The sequence below is a fragment of the Hypanus sabinus genome, chromosome 5 (assembly GCF_030144855.1).
Source record: "Hypanus sabinus isolate sHypSab1 chromosome 5, sHypSab1.hap1, whole genome shotgun sequence".
Taxonomy (NCBI): Eukaryota; Metazoa; Chordata; class Chondrichthyes; order Myliobatiformes; family Dasyatidae; genus Hypanus; species Hypanus sabinus.
In genome coordinates this window covers 31,824,659-31,841,753 of record NC_082710.1, presented here as the reverse complement: position 1 = coordinate 31,841,753, position 17,095 = coordinate 31,824,659, and the positions used below count along the sequence as shown (strand labels likewise).

The 17,095-nt window shown below is 39.0% G+C and overlaps 1 long non-coding RNA gene across 1 annotated transcript in view; it reads left to right on the top strand.

Moving 5' to 3' along the window:
• The window catches only part of LOC132394034 (uncharacterized), a 95,424-nt gene that overhangs the window by 59,832 nt on the left and 18,497 nt on the right, over positions 1 to 17,095 (top strand). Inside the window, exons 3-6 of the long non-coding RNA XR_009512145.1 lie at positions 5,347 to 5,471; positions 7,307 to 7,521; positions 7,750 to 7,793; positions 12,530 to 15,490. This is a non-coding gene — a long non-coding RNA (uncharacterized LOC132394034). The remainder of the gene's footprint in view (positions 1 to 5,346; positions 5,472 to 7,306; positions 7,522 to 7,749; positions 7,794 to 12,529; positions 15,491 to 17,095) is intronic.

Genomic DNA, 17,095 nt, shown 5'->3' with positions numbered 1-17,095 from the left:
TATCTTAGATACCTTTGATGAAAGCACTCAGAGGCCAAATAAAATTGGCAGAAGGAGCAAAGATCCTCCAGGACAATCCACACAAGCACCTTCCATCTCACCTGGAATAAAGACCAGCATTCTGCAGAGGCCTCATCAACCACCTCAGAACCCACAGAAAATAAATGAAAGCAAGCCATTCTCATTTGTGAGAAACTTCCAATAAAGAGGGTAGAGGAGGCAAAATTCTTGCAAACTTTGGATGCTGCAATTGGGATATTTTAGAATATTCCTGGAGAGATAAAATTGAAATGCATATTCCGTGTCCATATGCGGAATGTCCATGTAAACCAATTTAAAATAAATAGGCTGTTGCTAGTGTTGACATGACTCTAACTGAAATGTCGATGCTGCGACAATTAATATACATAGATTTATGAAAATATTGTAGCTGAGTACAAATATGACAGGAAGTATTCATTTGTTGGAAATTTCTAAACATGTTCTTAATAAAAAGGATTTTACTGGAAATAACACTTCTTAAGTTTAACACAAAAGCAGCATTTATACAGTACTACAAATTGCATAATATATTTTTTCAGAAGGGTATGATACAGATTAAATTTGATCTCTTTCTGTGATTTACTTAGGTGCTGCCCTGAACCAGTTCATGGTATTAAATTACTTGCTTGTTATGTTCACTGAATTCCCTTTAGCTGCAGAAATGATGGCAAAGTCATTGTGACATACTGTAATGCAAATACTTTCCAGCCAAGTACATTTTCAAGAGCACAAAGCTGTCTTTACTTACAATGATTTGTCACTATTTAAGCCATAGGCTTCGTGCCCATCTGTGTGCTAAGTAGTTGTCCATACCAAAAGCAGAAGATAATTCACTAACAAGAGAAATTCTGCAGATCCAACCAACACACACAAAATGTTGAAGGAACTCAGCAGGCCAGGCTGCATCTATGGAAAAAATTAAACTGTTGACTTTTTTGGGATGAGACTCTTCATCAGATAATTCACAACTATCAAATGTTACTCAATGTGGGGAAAAGCAAAGAAAATTATTGACTTCCCTTCATCTAGTCAACTAGATTTGCTTTAAGAAGAATCTATTGTTATTAGGGTTTCAAATTTTCTTATTTTTACACCAAACGGCAGGATTTACACCAAACAAAATATCTCAATTTTCCAAAATACTTTCCTATCCCAAATTGATACAATATATTTCTTGTGTCCAAAACATAAGTTTCCGAATTTCTTGATCTCTGTCTTTCTCACTGTAGATTTACTGATCAATAGCTTTATACTTCTTTTGATTTGATTGTCTATTGCATCTCAACACAATTAGTTCTAAAACTCCTTAGGCCGCAAGTGTGCTCTATTGACCAATTACATGTAGTAAGAGAGAAGCCAGCATTTGAATACCATTTCAGACCAGGCTTTGTAATGTGTCCTGTTTATATTTAAAATAGTTACAAGTGCAAATCATCCTGGATTATAGTAACAACTTCCAGTGCTTCTCCTCTGAGACTAATCAGAGGAGAAATTTATTTGGCTGTAGTCATTTCCTGTTGACTTCAATGGAATATTTAGTGGTCTGTGACTGATATTTCACATGTCTTATTCCAAACAACCAAAAACAAATTCCTTTTCTGCTATCTCTTCCAACATAACTTCTCCATCTTATTGGTCCAACCTCATTCACAAAGTGCATACAGTTCTTGTACCTTTCATGCGTAACATCAGAGAAGAACAATCATACATCTTTACTAACTTCTCAGGTTTTCCAGTGTTCTCCATTTACCTGAGTTTTCAAGTTGCATTCCTCCGGATAAAGTCTTGCACAAGTATTCTGTGGAATCTTTTCAATGTAGCATTTAGTCATGTGATTTCTTTATTTCCTTAACAAAAGTCCTCATTAGCTCTATCATTTTTCCCCAAATCCTATCTAACCTTCTCCTTCTTTCAAAGTTTCTTAAAAGTATATTGCCATCCAACTTAATATTTGAAGTTGGGTTCTTACAAGAATAATTGCTAGAAGAGAAAGACCCAGATCCGTCTAAGTCATTGGAAAGGTCCCTGATACCAATTGGGGAAGTAACACACACAAAATGCTGGTGGAACGCAGCAGGCCAGGTAGCATCTATAGGAAGAAGCACTGTCGACGTTTCGGGCCCAGACCAAACGTCAACAGTGCTCTTCCTATAGATGCTGCCTGGCCTGCTGCGTTCCACAACCATTTTGTGTGTGTTGCTTCAATTTCCAGCATCTGCAGATTTCCTCGTGTTTGTCAATTGGGGAACTGATTTTTAAATATTTTTTTATTTGGTTTAATTAATTTAATCAACAGAACTCTTTCATCTGTGCTACCAAAAATCACCCCCCCCAAGGACATAATAAATACCATATGTTATGTCTCAAGCTACTCAGACACAGTATCCTAAAGTTCTATCTTATTGCAGAAATTCATCCAATTGCTGTCCCTGCTATGGATATTGAAACAGCTTATGTTTATTTCAGGTGGTTGCAATGTTCACATTTCTCAAGATTGTCTGACAACTTTGAGAGCTTGCCAAATTTGCTGACAATGCAAAAGTTGATGGGAAAGGAAATAGTTAGGAAGACACAAAGGGATATTGACAAGTACTGCATAGGGAATGGGCAAAAATATGGCTGAGAATATAATGCAGAGAAACATGTGGTTATTCACTTGAATTAGAAAAACAGAATATTTACTTATATGGAAGGAGATCACGGAATGCTACTGTACAGAAAGACATGTTTATCTTCGTAAGTGAATCATTAAAAGTTCACCAATACTAGGGTGAATAATTAGCAGTGGGGAAAGCAGATGAAGAGGAAGGCAGTGGGCTGAAGATGGTCCTTGAAATTCTATTGTTGGAAATGTAGTGATGGAGTGTAATGAAGGAATAATGGGATAAGACTGGAATGGAAATTAAAAGGTTAATTGAGTGAACAGGGGAAGAGGATTAGATTGTGTGAAGCATTAATGCGTGGAGAGAAAGAGGGATAGTGGGATTAGATAGTGTATTATATGAAACAGTAATTAATGGGGATAGTTGTATTATATTGCAGCATATTAAATGTTGTGCAGAATAATGGGGATTGTTGAATTAGACTGCATGAGGTATAAATTGGAATGGGCAGTGAGGGGGGAGAATGGAGTTAGACTGGGCGTTTGGCAATATTTCAGCTAAACCGGAGAAACCTTCTTTTGTGAATTTAGTCACTTATAGAAGATAGACATTGCAGCTAATATCAGCATTTGTAATCCATCCCCTCCCCCCCCCAACCACCATCGCCAAATTGCCCTTGAACTGAGGAGGGAGTTAGCATAAATCACTTGACTGAATCTAGAGTTCTGGAGTCACATATGGGCAGATACAGTAAATGAGCAATTTTAGGATGACCCCAGGGCTAAAGACGAGGAGTAGCATAATTACCTGTCTCCTTTTGTTTGAGCCAGTCACAACCAGTATTACCAGAAAATACTTCTAATAAAATGGGCTTTAACATGAAACATTATCAATTTATCATTGTACCAATGCTGCCTGACCTGCTGTGTGTTTCCAATAGTTCTTGTCATTAGCTCAGGTTCTGGCAGCTTTTGTTTAATTAACAGGAACCCAGTATTGGTCAACAGTGGAATGATCAATAAAATATCGTAGCCAGGGCAATGGGGATGAAGGGTGCTGAATGGGTTGTGGGAGTATTGGTTCTAAAGTGGCAAGATAAAGGACCTGTTCTCCTCTCAGCTCAGACTGAAGTGTGAGGTGTTGCATTTTGCTAGGACCTTCTAGGGTAGATCTTACACAGTGAACGATAGGGCACTCAGGAGTGTGGTAGAACAAAGGGATCTGGGAATACAGGCCCATCATTCATTGAAAGTGGTGCCACAGATGGATAGGATAATAAAGAAAGCATTTGGCCGGTATTGCTGGTAGAAACTTTATTTCTGCCCAATCTACACCATCAGCACTGCCATGGTCCAACACAAGTACCCATTGACACCTCATCAACTTTAAACATCATTGTCAGAAAAGAAATTATTTGCAAGTATTTATTTCCATTTACAGTCCAGACTGAATTAGACTTCATTGATTATTGTAAAACTCTGCTGTGAATATGAACCATTATGTAGATGGGAATAGATGGGAGCAAAAAAGTCTCTGCCCACCAGTGGCTAAAACATATGCCCATTTTTTTTTCTTTTATTAGGTGGCCAAATTGCCTGCCAAATTTAATTGCTTTTCAGCTAACTCCCATGTGAAATACTTACAGAAAAAAAGTGGAAGGTCACCCTGTTCCCTCTGACAATTTAGCATTTCCTCAGTGCTATACCAATTGCTGGTGTGGATTAATGGCTTGAATCTGTGTTGGGCTCTGAATCCTTTCTGTATCATTAGCGACATCCTATCAATCGGTGCAAGGAGAGTAAATAAAATAATCACACAAACTGAATAGAGGTTAATAAACAAGTATGATAATATGTTATACTAAACCTTCATCTATATTTTGATTTACATCCAACAATATTACTGCTTAATTACCAATTGAAAGGTAAGGAAACTATAGTAAAATAGTAAAATTTATTATCGATCATGCAATTTAAAAATAGAATCTTGCATAGTTTCAGTACTGAAGAGGTACTAATATAGATCAGTTCGTTTTCCAGAGTTTACAAGAGGTACTTTAATCATTCAGTGCACATCTGTGGGTGGTCTGCTTTGCTATTTGTATATTCTAATACTAAATTTACATGGACTTCTGACATACATAAGCACAACCACACTTCATCCTGAGACCAGGGCTGGATATACCACCCACCAGGCTAGTTAATCAATAGTTATTCTGCACAATGCATTGTGAATGTAATACACTCGTAAAGTACTTGTACCATTAAAGGTCTTTCTTGAATCTAATGAAAAAGCAGGGATGTAATAGCCTTGGTTCAGTACCCATAAATTGGGTTTATTCATAAAACTGGATTCATTCCTATGAAGTGGTTAGTGTGGGATGTAGCATGACCTATATACCTTTACAAAGTGACTACAGTAAAATGGATACACTTTATTTGACACATCTAAAGTTACTTCATGATTTGGAGCACAGTTTTTAATAGCATTAGTTAAAAAATAAAATAAAATTATGGCCTATAAACGTTAATGTATTCTGTTAACGTATTTCAGTATGAAGCTGCCTATTTTATTAAGACGAAATCTTATTTCACAGCTACCTAAAATATTACATTATGATGTAGAAATTATCATTGCCAATATTATCTTACAGATACTTAAAGTAACCACTAAATTACTCTCTCACTGCTCTTTTTAACAGTGACTGTTTTGATGAGTGATAATGCTGGTTGCTGCCTCTGTTGAGAGAGCAATTTGGAGTAACAGAGGAAGTGCTCACGCAATAACATCTGCATTTACAATTTCTGCCCCAATACTTAGGAGCTGGTAAGTTATTTATCAAGAATACAATAATTGACAGAAGTGACCTAATTCAAGATGCATGTGGACAAAGAAATAGAGATACTAGAACAAGGGAACAAAGCAGTCAGTTTAATCACCCTTTTGCCATTTATTACCAATGAAAGCAAATAATCGTAGTCATATTTATCTCTTCATTCACAATATTCTTCAGAATCTTTGCATTCATCTGCCAAAGAATCTAATGTTGAATGCTAATATAACTTCTTTTTCAGCCAATACTTCTCAATGTTGTTTGTACAACCTCAAAATTCTCAGTTTTAAATGTTTTACTAGCTGTTTTAATTTTCTATCCACTTTTCTTTTCTTTTTATAAACTATTTATAAAAAACTGGGCCAGCCACAACTGGAGTGCTATGTCCAATTTAGGCAAGTCGTAAAGGAGTTAGAAAAGATGCTGAGGAAATTGACTGACATCATTTCATCGATAAATGGAATAGAAAAGCTAGGACTGTTCGCCTTGGAAAAACCTTATTAGCAGAAGAATTCATAGAATGATGATGATTGGCCAAAAGACAGGAGAAAATATTATTTATTCATCACTAAAGTCATCGTCATCAGTCATCACATTATCCATTTTCTTTCCATATTGAATAGAAAGATATGGAATAAAATGCTGGTGACAGTACTAGAGACAGATTAATTAGTAGCCTGCATTAGGGAGCTTGAAAAGATTGTAAAGAAAGAATCGCAGGACTTTGGGCTGAGGATGGGTAAATGGGATTAGCTAGCATGTCCTTGCACAGATATGTACCCGACAGACCAAATGGCATTTTTCCATGATTTAGCCATTCTATGGTTCAGTCCAAGACTTTGTTTTTCTCTTCTTGTCACTGGAAACAGTTGATATCCATCTATTGTGTTTCATTTTTTCATAATTATAAGCACTTCTACCATGGTGTGCAAAACATCCAACTCTATTTAAAGCAAAATTTTGTGAAGAATGAGGTGCTCCAATTTCCTCTCACAGGTCAAAGACGTACCGGTTGGTGGGTTAATTGGTCACTGTAAATTGTCCCATGACTAGGCCAGGATTCAATGCTACTCTGTGCTGTATGTTAATAATAATAATATTATTATAAAACAATGGAGAGGACTTCTGTAAGTTATATCTAACAACTTCACACAATTTTAGGAATATCATTCACAGAATGCTCCAACTCTTTCTGCCAGAATATGCTTACCATATGTACTACTGCATGCAATGTAATGCATAACATTTTGTAGCCAGTACTACTGATTTGCCACTGATATCTGATTTTCTTTTACCACCAAGAGGGACTATGCACCAGTTAATTAATGAAGCAAGAATGCATATTTCCTTACCGTTCAAAGAGGTAACAATAAATGTGAGACTACGTGGACAAATAAGGGATTTGATTTGAATGGAAACACTCATGTCTCAAGAGGTTTCCTGTTCTGACTTCATAACTGTAAGGGAAGTTTAGCAGAACCACAATTTTGCACATAAACATAGTTTGCACTGAATAGCTACTGACAGAGATGGCTGTGCTTCTCAAATCCGGACTTCATTTTCTTGTTCCATTTGCCCTATTACTGATACCAAAGTTTTCAACTGCTTATGCCATTAATTCCAGAATTCCACTCTTTCTTCACTTCCTCCAAGCTACAGTATATGTCAGTTAAGCAATTTCAAACTCTCCTTCTTTGTCAATGCTTTTAGTCACCTGTTGTAATATTTCCGCTTTTCGCTTGTTTTTTTTATGATTATGCTTCTGTACAGCTTCTTACTATGTAAAAGGAAAGATATTAATACAAAAATGTTATTGTTAATGTTACAGGGGCAGAGTGGAAAAATTACATAGGAAATTTATGGCATTTGTTTTGCTATTCAATCACTGGTTACTCCTGTTGCAACATGTTTGTACAGAGAAGATAAGTGGTTATAATTATACAAGCCTCCAGCTTGCACGCCACCCATGCTGTGCCCACTTGCCCAGCCAATGACCTTCATGAAAGAGCTGAAAAGCTTTGCTGATTTCTCCACCCAGCTGAGGTCTGTGTTCTTTATTCAATGCACTTATTTCTATAAGGTGAAAATAATTATTCATCAAATGAACAAATATTGTATGTCATGTTTGTTCGGCAGCAGTACAGTGTTATGATTTATGCATTCCTGATTGTAAGGTGCTTCCCTCTACAGAAAGTTGGAGGGTTGACTGAGTGCGCTGCAAATATTAGCTGTAAAAATGATTAATTACAGTCATTTTTCAATCTTTCCCAGCTCCATTATTCCGAGGCCTCCTTTTGTGGCTTCCTTTGATCTGAGTGAGTTAATTCTCTTCTTTACTTTTTTTTGTATGGCATTTACACGAGCTTACTGAATCACTTTGGGGTAAGTGTGGTGACACACTTGTGTGAATTTATTTAATGGCTGCATCGCTACCATTGACAATAATGGTTATCTATAAATTGACAGCCTCCATATGCAGCAGGCTGCATGTAATCACACTCCTCATTTTTCAGGCTGCACTTCCCTCAAGCCTGACATATTCTGTTGAATATGCTTTAAGATTCTCTGTACATGACCTCTATTGATTTGATGCGTGATGTGTTCAGCACTTACCATGGAGCTGTGAAACACCAAATTGTCTCAAATAGACACACAAGGATAAAATGAGTAAATGAGAACTACAAGTAAATGTGGAAGAATAAAATCCGCTGACAAGGTATGCAATATTTAAGTTGGAGCATATAGCTTGTGCTATTCCCAAGAACTATTTTCTTCCTCCACACATTGTTTATAGGAACAGCAAAATATCAGGAATGCTGTCACGCAAATCTAAATGTAAATGTGCTCCTGTTGCTTTTCTCAAAAAAAAATGAATAGACTTGTATGATTTTAAAGTGTTCAAAAATCGATATTTTCAAGCAAATGTTTCAAAACCAATTGTGAATTACAAATTTGATTTCTATGCACACGTTACTAGGAAGAGCCTGAAATGCTGATTGCAATAACAAAACAATTTGCATTTAAATAGATTGTTAGAGACATCAGAAGGTGCTTCACAGGAGCATAACAAGAGTTATAAGAGATTGCTCGGATGACAGCTGGGAAGAGGGTATTTGCGTCCATTCCCCGCCAGCTGGCAACTGATACAACCCGAGAGCAGCAAATAATTAAATATTGGGCCTTTTGAACTCAGTAAGAAGTTCTGCTTTATTTGGAAGTGAAATACATTCATCTTTACTAAATATTTTTCATTCATTTGCAAGGATTCATAACTTTACTCAGCACAGCATCATTCACGTAACGCTGGTGGTTATTTTTATTTACCGTTACCTTATTGGATCACGGATGAACTGTGTCTCAGTTGTAGAGTGCTAAGCCATACAACATAGAAGCAGACCTTCCAGCTTGTTGGCTGCATGCTGAACATCAATTGCCAATCTCTTTTACCTGCCTTGGGTCCATACTTCTGTACATCGGCAATCCACGTGGTGGTCTGAATACTTTTTAAATGTTGTGAGAGGACCTGTTTCCATCTGCCATCGCTCTGCCCTTTTTACCACCTGATCCCAATCCTTCCCACACGACCATTCTTTCTGCAGACTTAAAAATAATCCCTCTTGCATTCATATCTGCATTTTTGGTGCATGTGACACACAATAATGGCCCCTACACCAGATCCCATGGTGCTAGCTATAGGCTTCCCATCACAAAAACATTCCGCCACCATCAGGCAAGAGGTTCATAAGGATGATGTCCCACGTGACTTTGTTCAATAACAGTTATTGCCTTCACACATTTGGCTCTTTAACCAACCAGAAAAATCCTAATTAATACAGTTTAGCAGACTGATGGGCATTTTGATCTTTCTTATAAAAGTTATGTATAATTTATGATTTTCTTGTGAATTGTGCTTATGTGCCTATGATACTACTTCAGATAAGTTTTTTCTTTGCACTTGTCCATAGGACAATTAAACTTGACTTTTATAATTTGATTTTGACTCTCTAACTCCTCTCATTAAGTCAATTATGAATCCTGTTCCTCGTGATTTTAATAATCCTGTACCTCATATATTTTTCATTAAGTTCCTCGCTGCTAACATTAGAATCACAGGCTTATACTGCTGGCCCTCCTGAATGAATGTACCATATCTGCTATCCTTGCAATGCCTGACAATTTGCTTGTTGCCAGTGAAGATTTGAAAATCTCTGTCAGGGTCCCAGTAATCACATCCCTTGCCACCAAGAGAAGCCTGGGATGTGTCTAATCTAGTCCTTCTAAAGCACCGAATACCTTCTACTTTTAATGGTAAAATGTTGTAGAATATGTCTATCCCTTCATGGAATTCTCCAGCTTACAAGTCTTTCCCCTTAGTGAATACAAAAGATACATATACTTATGGAGGGGCTACTGCACAGGACTGAAAGAAGGTGCAGAAGGTTGTAAACCTAGTCGGCTCCATCTTGGGCACTAGCCTACAATATACCCAGGACATCGTTAGGGAGTGGTGTCTCAGAAAGGGAGTGTCCATTATTAAAGACCTCCAGCACCCGGGGCATGCCCTTTTCTCACTGTTACCATCAGATAGGAGATACAGAAGCCTGAAGGCACACAGTCAGCGATTCAGGAACTGCTTCTTCCCCTCTGCCATCCGATTCTTAACTGGACATTGAAGCTTTGGACTCTACCTCACTTCTTTTAATATACAGCGTTTCTGCTTTTGCACATTTATTAATAATCTATTCAATATACATAATTGATTTACTTGTTTATTTATTATTATGTTTTATTTTATTTATTATTATTTTCTCTCTCTGCTAGATTATGTATTGCATTGAACTGCTGTTGCTAAGTTAACAAATTTCACATCACATGCCGGTGATAATAAACCTGATTCTGATTCAATATATAAATTGCAAATTTGGTACCTAAAACTTTCCTCTTTCCCTGATTACCCTCTTGCCCTTCAGAATCAGAAGTGTATTTGAGTGTATTTGTTGACAAGCCAGATCTCTTCAAACTTCTAATAAAGTACAGCCGCTGTCTTGCCTTCTTTATAACTACATCAATATGTTGGGACCAGGTTAGATCCTCAGAGATCTTGACACCCAGAAACTTGAAGCTGCTCACTCTCTCCACTTCTGATATCTCTATAAGGATTGGTGTGTGTTCCTTTGTCTTACCCTTCGTGAAGTCCACAATCAGCTCTTTCATCCTTGAATAGTCCCGCCAGTTGGTTGGCACAGGTTTTCAGAGCCTTACCTGGTATTCCATCGGGACCTTCTGCCTTGCGAATGTTCACTCTCTTTAAAGACTGTCTAACATCAGCCCCTGAGACAGAGATCACAGGGTTATCAGGTGCAGCAGGGATCTTCATAGCTGTAGTTGTGTTCTCCCTTTCAGAGCAGGCATAGAAAGCATTGAGTTCATCTGGTAGTGAAGCATCACTGCCATTCATGCTATTGGGTTTTGCTTTGTGGGAAGTAATGTCTTGCAGACCCTGCCAGAGTTGCCGTGCAGTTGATGTTGCCTCCAACCACATTCAAAATTGTCTCTTTGCCCTTGATATAGCCGTCTGCAATTCATACTTGGTTTTCTGGTACAGGCCTGCTTTGCCAGGCTTGAATACCACGGATCTAGCCTTCAGCAGACAACATAACTCCTGATTCATCCACGGCTTTTGGTGTAGGAATGTACAGTAAGTCTTTGTAGGCACACACTCATCCACACAGGTTTTAATGAAGTCAGTAACAACTGCAGCATACTCATCCAGGTTCGAAGATGAGTCCCTGAATACAGTCTAGTCCACAAACAACTTTGGGATATTCTTGAATCCTTCCTTCCTTTTCTCTCCTTTTCTCTTTTGTAGTTACATCCCCAAACCTTTGATTCTCCAAAAGGGTTTCCTGTATTTTCAGTTTTCAATACTCACCAGGGACTTACTTTTTTTCCTTATCTAGCACTTGATACCTGCTGTTATCCAGGGTTCCTTGGACAGACTGTCATTTTGTTTCACTCGTTAAAGGTACATCAGCTTAAGCTCCATTTCCCATTTAAATACTTCTCATTTGGCAGTTGTAGACCTCCCAGCAAGTATCTGTTCCAAGTCTATTATTGTTAGGTCCTGTCTAAGTTAATTGAAATTGGTCTTCCCAAATTCAACACCCTGGATTCAGTGAACAGGAAAATGAATCTCTGGGTAGTACATGGCAAATTGTATGTGCTTTGAAAATAAAATTACTTTGAACTTTGAACTGTCCAGAAAATTTTCACAAACTACACCTTTGTTTTTCTCAAAAAAAATTCAGGAAATACTTTGGTTGTAATAAACCTCTTAAGGTTATTTAACTGGCGAGACTATGTCCTTTCATCAAAAGGACATTCATAAATAGATTGCAACCAAGATTAACAATGACCATAACATATGTTAGAAGTATTTTTTTAAAATAAGAATGATTCAGCAAAGACATAGATATCTAACTCTTTCCTAGCCTATTTACACAAAGATAAAGTATTTTGATAACATGAATATTATGCAGAAATTCTTCTGAATATTTATGCAGGTAGCAGTAATCAACAAAACAAACCAAATGTCTAGTTTTATTGCCAAGTTGATAAGGAGGAATTGATAGAAAGGTATAAAGGTATCATGTTGAGGTTGTCAACAGATAGCACCTTCAATATACCATTCACATTACCATGGTGAAAGAAAAACAACCACAATATAGAAAAGACATACTCCGTAGAAAAAAAAGCAGAAAGCTCTGAACTTCCCAACCTTGACAGGAGGTGAATAAAACTGCACCCTCTTGAAGTACATAAAATACTACCATAAATTCCACGGATGCTTTTAAGTGGGTGAAAGAACAACAGAGGGTGATTGTTAACTGCTGTACAGGTGTGTCATTGAATATGTCCTAAGTCTCAGGATGGAATTGATTGATAATTCAGGAAGATTATCAAGGCTTGTATGTGCATTAGACCTGTTTAGTCACCAAATTGGCACGTCCCTACCACTCTGAAAGGTGACACCTAACATTTCACTTTTTAGGAATGCATATATGGCACCCTGGAGCGGACGAATCTCGATCATAGCTGGAAAAGAAAGCACCGGGGTGAACTTCAAGCCAGGTTAAAGCATCGAGGCCCATGAGCCGGAAATGAACCAGTAATCAGCCTCACTACCCTGCACCAGCGAAGATTCCCCACTTGAGCCCATCCTCTTTGCCTGTGTTTGACTTGTCTCCCTCTCCTCTTGCTACTACCATCAGGTGGAAAGTGCAGGAGTCTTGGGTCCCACTCGACCAGGCTCGGAAATATTGTTGCCCTACTTCCATCCTGGACCGGTGTGGATGGTTTCACTCTTAACGGCACTGAACTGCCATTGTTATGCATGGTTCTTATGTGGATTTTTTTGCATTCTTTATTTTCCTGTGGGTGCCTGCAAGAAAATGAATCTCAAGTTTGCATATGGTGTACATATGAATGAACTCTTTTCGGGCTTCCAGCTGAGTCCAGGTATTGATTTTAACTGACGTTTCAAGAGGCTTCAATAGGTTTCCAATAGGTACATTTAATGTCAGAGAAATGTATACAATATACATCTTGAAATTCTTTTTCTTCACAAACATCCCCGAAAACAGAGAAGTGCCCCAAAGAATGAATGACAGTTAAAATGTTAGCAACCCAAAGTCCCCCCAGCTCTCTCCATCCACGTATAAGCAGCATTAAGGGAACAAACCCCCCCCACCAGCAAAAAAAAAGCATCAGCGTACTCCACTGAGCACTCAGCAAGCATCAATAAAAACACAGACCTGCAATACCCCAAATACAACTCGTTCACCAGCTAACTCAACATGTCACAGGCTCTCTCTCTCTCTCTCTAATAAGGGAAAAAGAGGTGTCCCCATTTCACAGCGAGAGGGGAGACATAACAAACAACTCACTGATTTACAACTCTGTTGAGTTGCTTTTTCCAAGCTCTGTGCCAAAAAAGCACTGCTGTCCGGACACACAACCCCTGGTAGCTAACCCACAGCTCCCAATGTTCCATGCTTTCCTGCAATGCTTCAGTTAGGGGCACTAGCCTGGAATGAACACATCTCTCAAGCCACAAAAATCTGGAACCCTGAAGGCGCACTCCCTTCCAGGTCGCATCCTTGGGATATCAAAAAGCAGCCAGTTGTGAGGCCCTGAGAGTGGGTCCCACTCCCGCAAAGAATTAATTAAAGTCAGAGTGTAATTCCAGGTCAGGGCCTTGAAAAGGGGGGGGGGGGAAAAAAAGAGATATTAAAGATAAAAATAGAACTGTTTCTAAACATGCAAACCAAGGAGTCACTGTTTAGCGCCATCTTGACCTTGCTCCACCTCTTCAACAAACTCTGCTATCTTAATCAGGGATGACGCCTGGGCATGTCTAGTCCGGTGGTATTTATACCCCCCCATCACCTGTCCCTCCTGATTGGTTAGCTCCCATCCACCTATGAAGGTGTCATCAACATACCTGAAGAGTCATTTGGGGCGTATGGGTGATGAACTCAGAATTCTCTCCTGAAAGTCCTCCATGTAGAGATTAGCAAAAGCCTGGCCAAGGGCAATCCCATGGCCAGAGTAGTTCCCCTTATCGAAGAAGAACTTTGATGTAAGGGTGTGTTCAAAAAGGTCAATGGTATGCTTATCAAACCTTGACTGCAAGAGAACAAAACTGTCCTTAACAGGAACTCTTGTGAACAGAGACACCACATCGAAACCATTTTATTAGGGGCTGTGAGCATCACATCACAAATTTGCCTGACTTAGTAAAAACAATAATTAACATCCCGTTGACCCTAGAGGACATAATGATCAGTTTCAGTATGTATAAAAACAATAGTTGTTGGCATGGGGGATTTCAACTTTCCTAATATAAACTGGGACCTCCTTAGTGTAAGAGGTTTAGATGGGGCTGAATTTCTTAAGTGTATCCAGGAAGGTTTCTTACATCAATAGGTGGACAATCAAATGAGAGGAGGGCCCATACTGGACCTGGTATTGGGTAATCAGCCTGACCAGGAGACTGATCCTTCAGTGGGTGAGCAGTAAGCTAACAGTGACCACAACTCCTTATCTTTCAGGATAGTCATAGATAAGGATAGATATGGTCCTTGTGAAAGAGTTTAAATTTGAGTAGGGCAAATTACAAGAGCATCAGGCAGGAACTAAGAAGAGTTAATTGGAAACACCTTTTCTCTGGCAAGTTCACATCAGATATGTTAAAGGAAAATGGGGGTGGAAAGATAAAAGAAACTTGGGTGTACCGAGAGGTGAAGAATTTAGTCAAGAAGAAAAAGTAAAAGTATGTAAAGCTTCAGAAGCCAGGATCAAACGAAGCACATGAGAATTATAAAGATGCCTGAAAAGAACTAAAGGAGGGAATTAGGAAAGCCAGGAGGGGCTATGAGAAGTCCTTGGCAAGTAGGGTTTAGGTGACTCCGAAGGCATTCTATACACACATTAAGAACGAGGATAACTAGGGAGAGGGTATGACCACTCTTTGATAAAGGGGGGAACATTTGCTTGGATGCAAAGAATTTGTGCGAGCTGCTTAATGAGTAGTTTGGTTCAGTATTTATCAAAGAAAAGGATTTAGAGGAGCAGGAGATCAGTGATGAGTGTATACATATATTTTGGTGTTTAGTGGTCAAGGAGGAAGAAATGTTGGGGCTCCAAGGAGTATTGAAATGAAAACTCCCCACAGCTGGATGGAATTTACCCCAGATTATTGAAGGAAGCAAGAGATGAGATTGCTGGGCTGTTGACCAGTAACTTTGTAGCACACACTCAGCAGGCCAGGCAGCATCTATGGAAAAGTGTAAATAATCGATGTTTTTGGCCAAGACTCTCTCATCTTTGTGCTACTGTTAGCTTTGTGTCCTCTCCAGCCAAGGGTGAGGTCCTGCAAGACTGGTGAGCGGCTAATATCGTACCTCTATCTAAGAAGGGAACAAGGGAAAATCCTGGAAACTATCGACTGGTGAGTTTCACTTCAGCTGGAGGGAAATTTTTGAAGAAAATTCTTAGGGATAGGATATATGAGCATTTGGAAACCAAGGCTCATACAGGGAAGCCAGCATGGCTTTGTGCATGGCATGTCTTACCAACTTGACTGAGTTTTTTGACAAGGTGACGAGAGAGATTGATGAGGGGACAGCAGTGGATATTGTCTATATGGATTTTAGTAAGGCATATGATAAAGTCCTTCATGGGAGGCTAATCCAAAAGATTAAATTCATGGGATCTGTGGCAAACTGGCTGTTTGGATTCAGAACTGGCTTGTGCATAGAAGACAGAGGCTGGTGGTTGAAGGGACTTATTCAAACCGGAGGTCCGTAATTAGTGCAGTTCCACAGGGACCTGTGCTGCGACCTCGGCTGTATGTGATGTATATAAATGACCTGGATGAAAATGTAGATGGGTGGGTTAGTAAATTTGTGGATGATACCAAGATTGGTGGAGTTGTGGGTGGTGTAGAAGCCTGACAAAGAATACAGCACAACATTGCAGAAATGGGCTGAGAAATGGAAGATGGAGTTTAACCCAGATAAATGTGAGGTTTTGCACCTCGGTAGGGTAAGTGCAAGGAGACAGTACACTGTTAAGGGCAAAGTCGTTAAGAGTGTTGCTGAGCAGAGATATCTTGGCTCCAAGTTCATAGTGCCTTGAAAGTGGCTACACAGGTCAATAAGGTGCTTAAGAAGGCTTATGGAATGCTTGCTTTTATTAGTCGGGGCACTGAGTTCCAAAGTCAGGAGGTTATGTTGCACCTTTATAAACCTCTGGTTTGGCCACATCTGGAGTACTGCATGGAGATTGCTCCACTATAAGAAGGATGTTGAGGCTTTGGAGAGGTTTTCCAGGATGCTACCTGGTTAGAGGCCACGTGCTATCACGAGAGGCTGGATAAACTTGTATTGTTTACTTTGGAGCACTGGAGGCATAGACAGTGTGGACAGAGAGTATCACTTTTCCAGGTTTGAAGTGCCTAATACCAGAGGGTATGCATTGAAGCTGAGAGCAGCTAAGTTCAAGGGGAACGTGAGGGGTAAGTTTCTTTACTTGGAGTTGTGAGATGCCTGGAATGCGCTGCCTGGTATGGTGATATAGGCAAATATATTGGACGTTTTTAGGATACGTTTGGATAGGCACTTGGATATAAGGAAGGTGGAGGGATATGGATGGTGTAGGTAGGAAGGATTAATATTTGGGTGTTTCTGATTTGCTTTTTAAATGGTTTGGCACAACATTGTGGGCTGAATGGACAGTTCTATGTTCTATGGTAGGAAAAACAAAAAGGCAAGTGAAACTTTGCTTTTGTATTAAGTGAGATTACAGAATTTAAAAGGTGGTGTAAACAGAAGTGTTCACTTGAAGTAATTCTGACTGAATTTGGCTTGAAGATTGCTAAGCATTTCTGTTAGAGTCCATCATTCTGTATCTACTGAAAATACTGCAGTAAAGTCATTAGTACGATAACTGCAGGGTGGAAAACAATGGAAGGCTTGTTGAAACAAATTTCATGTGCCAAATAGTAAACACCCTAAAACTTAATTCAAATTGTAACATTGAATGACCAAACCTG